This window comes from Amborella trichopoda, chromosome 13 (genome assembly GCF_054954075.1).
Source record: "Amborella trichopoda isolate Santa Cruz 75 chromosome 13, AtrichopodaSantaCruz75HAP2 v2.0, whole genome shotgun sequence".
NCBI lineage: Eukaryota > Viridiplantae > Streptophyta > Magnoliopsida > Amborellales > Amborellaceae > Amborella > Amborella trichopoda.
In genome coordinates this window covers 42,953,261-42,959,379 of record NC_142348.1, presented here as the reverse complement: position 1 = coordinate 42,959,379, position 6,119 = coordinate 42,953,261, and positions in this window count along the sequence as shown.

Sequence of the window (6,119 nt, the reverse complement as noted above, 5' to 3'; positions counted from 1 at the left end):
TGAAATAAGTATCTTCAAGAAAGAAGAGTCGGATTTTTTGATCTAATTGGATGGTTTCTATTTAATGTTGAAACATTATTTTCATTAGGCGCATGCATGGTGTGAATGATTTTGTTTCATCATTATCATTTTAATTTTTTTTCAATTAATCAGGGTCGGCTATATGAATGTTGGTTTACTATTTTGCTTTATTAAAGATCATAGTCTTAGTGAGGCCATAAGTCCCTATATTTTTTCAGATAACTTTCAATCATTTTTTTTTTAGCTTATTTTTTGTTTTTTTTATTCTTTTCATCTGAATTAATTTGCACCTCCTACCAAGTGCTATACTTGGTCGGTGTCACACATGGCCAGCCCGTCTAAGTCTACTCTTTCTTTTTATCGTCTATTGGTGCCATGCTTAAATTCTTTTAAATAGATTCATTGTAAATTTTATCTTTTCTTGTCTTACTACTCATCTATGTCAACATCCTCATTTCCGCTACACTCATTCTAATAGATGTATTGTTTTTGTTTCTCCAACATTTTACCCCATGGAGCAAAGCTGGTCTCACTACTATCCTATAGAATTTGTCATTCAATCTCATTCGTATGTATCGATCACATAAAATTCCAGCTGTACATCTTCACTTCGCTAATCCAGTTCTAATTTTGTATGCGACATCTTCTTCGATCTCTCCATTTTCTTGAATTATCGATCCAATATATCGAAAGTACGATCTTTTTTGTACTTACTGACCTCTAATGTTAACTATTTCTTCATCTCTACTACAAAATGAAACGATATTGATAACCAAATAATTTTGATAATACTACACTCATTCTATTTGTGCGAATGATTTTGTTTATTTCTCTTATTTAATATCTTTTGGGATTGGTCGTTGGAATGATGAAATTACATCCCTATACTTAGGGTCCTAAAAATACTGTATATGATTTCACAGTTGTATGCCATGTTTGAGCTAAGCCTTGAAGTCTTAATTTGTTTCTCAGCTGGGCCCAATCCCATATTCTTCCAATAAAGCGACAATGCACAAATAGGTTGTCTACGTCTCTTCATCTGATTTAACCATCAAATAGATGTTGGAGAGAATCTTACATCCCTGTTTGAGGGACAATGTGCAAACTGGTCCTCACACGTCTCCTCATCTCATTTACTCATCAAATAGATATTCAAGATAATCTTATCTCTCTTTTTTATATTATCCAATGCTCGATAAGTTTTTCGAGGCCGAGAACCCAACCAAAATCCTGAATTTTACACCCACACAATGTTCATGATGTTATCAGAGGGCCCATGTCTACGAGTTAAGGGATTGTATGCAATGAGACCCTATACCTTTTGTATAGGGAAGTCACAATTACTTACAACCATCCGATGTGAAATCTGATAGCTTAGGTGTGTCACAAAGTTCGAAAAAAAAATAATTGAACTTTGAGCTTGGTCAATGAAATAAATTCACCTACCCAATTTCACATCCAATAGTCAATATTAATTATGATCGCTTTGTACCAAAAGTAAATGGTCTCATCATATACTTTCTCGTGAATTAAAAATATGTAAAGATCCCATTGCGAATTCTCCACTCCCCATGATTTTCCAAATCATTCCATCTTCCCTAGCCTATTGCAGGTTTTCCAATATTCCTGCATTTTGAGCCATGTATTGATCATGTATTCTTTGCTGTCTGCAATTAATCGACCACACCAATATCTCACAGACAGACACTGAGCTTGTTCGGGCCTTTACGAAATTTTTTGAAAATTGTAGTTAAAGTGATAATCGTCATCGATGCCTTTTCCCAACTATTTGAAATCGGATAATTATGGCCTTGTAGTTAAAGTGATCGGTCCCCTAGAGCGAGTGTGACCTATTAAAATCCCGCTATTCCTTGTAAATAGAGTTTTACATTGGTGACACCCCTCCGTATTGTGGGTTCACTATTGCCTGCCATCTCTAATTAACTCGCTTTAGCTTCCGAAAACACTGCCGACCTTAGCATTTGGGGAAACAATTTCTCATAAATGGAATGGGATACGTGTTCTTGGAGAGCACTCCTGCCCTCTTCCTGGGGAGAAAGTAAAAAGTTTATGTTATTTTGCATTTGGGGAAACAATTTCTATTAAATGGAATAGGATACGTGTTCTTGGAGAACACTCCTGCCCTCTTCCTGGGGAGAAAGTAAAAAGTAATGTTGTTTTTAATTTGAAGGATTATATTTGTACTTTTTCTTTCTTTCTTTTTTTTTTTTGTATAAGGTTTCGACCTTAAATCATCAGAGCACCTCCAAACTTTGTTATAAGATACACATTTGGTGTTGAAAATTTGAAAGACGGCTTGAGAATATGTTTTTTCTCTAACTATAAAATTAAACTCTAAAGGTGGTTCAAATCAAGCAGATCTATAAAGGCATGAAAATTTTGAAAGTGGATGGTCTGAGAATGTGCTGCAAGAGATATTATTTTTGAGATTTGGGATTTTTTTTTTTTTCTATATTCATATCTCGATTTTGGAATGATCAATTAGATGGTTTTCCAATGTCAAAACAAACTTTTTCTATGGTTTTTGATGTGCACCTTAATTCCATATATTAAAAAGGTGTCAAACTTATATAAATTTTTTTTTTTTTTTCTTACATATTTTCTGAATTTTCTTTTTGAATTTAAACAATAAAAGTACTATTATGTTGAGAAGAAGTAGAAGCCATTAAAAAGTTGTGTTTGTATGTGCGTGTATGTGTATAGAGAAAAAGCTACCAATAGGTTGCACCTATAATGAATAGTAATATAGGTTGACTCCCAGCCATTATATTTTTATCGGACAACTAAAAATGTGTCGCTATTTAAATTTTAATATTTTTTTTGTAAATCATATCGAAAACATACATACATTATATGTGTGTGCATGTGTGTTTGGGCACTTTTCGTTTTATTTTTCTCTTAAATTTTAAAATAAAAATTAAATATATTTGTTTTTTTTTTATTTTCTTAAATTCTAATTGCTTTTACATTTTATAAAAGCATTAAAAAGTTTTACAATTTTTTTAAAAACAGTTACATATTTTCCTTTGTAAAAATTTTAATTTTAGATTTTTAAAATAAAAACCCACTTTTCTCTTTAAAACGAAAAGTGGGTTTTTATTTAAAAGTTTAACATTAACATATCTCAAAATTGTTCAAGTAGTTCCGACTTTTATTTTATTCAAGTATTCCTCATTCTCAATAACCTTTGTACTGTCAGCACGGATTTGAAATTAGCTTTCGTAACATGATTTTCTTTTTTTTTTTTAGCGCAAGTATTCAATGCTTCTGTAACATAAAACTTATATACTTCCCCTTATCCAACCTTTTGGAGGGCTAAGTTGCCTAAATCACACAATGTCACATCTTTACACTATTTTACTTTTAATTTTTTTTCTATAAAATATTTTAATGCCAAATTTTAGGAGTCCAATCCTCTATTAAACTCATACTTGTAAAAAATATAAGAAACATATTCTCAATAAAATAAAATGATCAAAATATCTTTGAAAGATTCAAAGGGTATTTTGATCATTATATTTTGTCAAAAAAATATTTGTAATATTTTTTATGGTTGCGCCCCAATGAGAAGATGGCACATAAAAAATTTCATATTCATACAATTTCTATAAAAAAAAATTAAAATAAAATACTATGAGATGTTACACATAAGATCAAACGGTGAGTGCCTTACTTGAGCAAAATTGGACGACTGGATGGTAAGGAAAGCATAGATCTTGTATGCTGTAGAGGAAGTATAGAAACCTTTCCCTTTCTTTACCATGTTATTGAGATGTTATTGAGAGCAGTGAGAGTGAGAGGATGTTCGAGAGTGCAATTAGCAGACAGAGTTCATGCGAAAAAAAAAAAAAAAGAGTAAAGAGAGGATGACATGGGGAGTAGAGAGAGAATGTGTGACTGTAGAGTGAGGATGAGGAAAGAGAGAATCGAGGAGATTTAAAAAAGAATTGTATTCTTCGTTTTTGAAGAGTTTGGAAAAGGTTGGCACAAGGGTTTTGTATTTTTGAACCGTGTTTATTTTTTGCGTGCGGTTTGTATGGAGCTTAGGCTCTAAACAAACAAATTGGAGCGTACCTTCAAATAGTGTCGAGAAATGTGGTTTCAACATTAGAAATTTTTGTGACAGCTTTAAAATATATTTTAATCTTTATTTATAAAGTTTAAAGCTTCAAAAATAGTATAAATCGACAGGTCTATAAAACCTTGAAAACCTTGAAAATTGACGATCTAAAAATGCATTACAAAATACACTATTTTCAAAACTTGAAATCTAGTTTTTCTCATGTCCATGCATCTTGATGTCAAGATGATCAATTTGAGGATATTTGAGAATCAAAACAATATCTTTTAATAAAATTTTTGAGGCAGGCTATTTGATTGTATAGAGCCTCCACTCTATATGAACCTTTGCCAAGGGTACAACTTGTATAGAGTTGAGGCTCTAAACAATCCAAGTAAAGCGCACCTTCAAATAGTGTCGAGAAATGTGGTTTCAATACTAAAATATTTGTAATAGTCTTAACATATATTTTCATCTTTAATTATAAAATTTAAAGCTTTAAAAATAGTGTAGATCGAGCTGATCTATGAAAATTTGAAAATCTTGAAAATTAACGGTCTGAAATGAGTTACAAGATGCATTATTTCCAAAACTTGCAATCTATTTTTGTCATACGTCCATACATCTTGATGTCAAGATGATCAATTTGAGGATATTGGGCATCAAAACAACCTCTTCTAGTGGAAGTTTTGAGGTGGGCGCTAATTTGATTGTTTAGAGCCTCGGCTCTATATAGATTTTTTTTTGTTTTTTAATGGGCAGGCAACTTTTGAAAAGAGGCACTTTGCTTTTTTAGGGGGCACGGAAGTATTCAAGAGAAGCAATTTTTCAATTTTGGAGGGTTTCATAATGATGAGAGATTAGGCCGTTTGTTTTTTCAAGGGCACACCACTTTTCAAAAGATGCAATTTTAAAGTTTAGAGATTTTCCTTGGGTTAAAAGACTAGGCAAGTGCGCCTTCTCAAGTGGCAGTCGTTTAAGTTTAGAGATTTTTCTACGATTTATATAATATTATCCCCCCCAGCAGTCTTTTTTTTCAATCATGTCCCTCATTCTCTCATCCAAACCTCTCACTTACACTCGTAAATCTCTATTGGTTACATTTGCATTAAAAGATGCTCTTAAAATCATTCTTTTCTCCTCCAAACCTCTCACTTACACACGTAAATCTCTATTTTTTAGATTTGAATTGAAAGATGCTCTTAAAATCTTGAGAGAGAAGGTAATATTCATCTGATTAATAGAAAAAAATTTCTTCTCTTATTTTTCGCTAAACATCATCTCTCTAAACATCTATCTCCCTCACCTTTTCTAAAAAAACCTAGTTTCTATGCGGCCAACCCCGCATATGTAGAAATACAAGCCTATTAATAAATCTATTTTTGAGATGGATTTTAAGACTTAATTTTTAATATAAAAAAATAAATAAATTATAAAAACTAACTATAATAATTCTAATAAAAAAACATTTAGACGGTTAGTTTCCATTGTTTTGAGATGGAACACCTATTTACTTGCATCTATCTTTAAGATTGATGCTTTACACTTTCTAGATTGCATATGTAGGAATGCAATGCAACCCGCACGAAACAATTTTCCTTTCTAAAATCATATATGCCCTTTCCTAAAGTTACTCTCTTCCTACATGCCTTTTCCACTCTCACCCCCAAGATCACCTCTCTTTTGCCTCTATTTTATTTTAAGAGGTCAACTACCGTATGTTTGGTATGTACGAAAATACTTCTCGGAAACATTTTTACATGAAAAAATTCCATCATGTAATTAATTACAAGAGTATTTTCACACCAACTGGTTGTCAAATGATATGAAATAATACATTGGGACTAATGGATGTAAAAAAACTCCCACCTAATCAGTTTTTCAGCATAAAAAAAATTCCCTGATAAATATTTTCACTCATGCCAGTCCTCTGTAAAGGAGTCCTCAACTTTGGCTTATAATATAGTAACAGCTGTGCTATATATATATTATTTAATTTCCCACAATTGCTATGCTA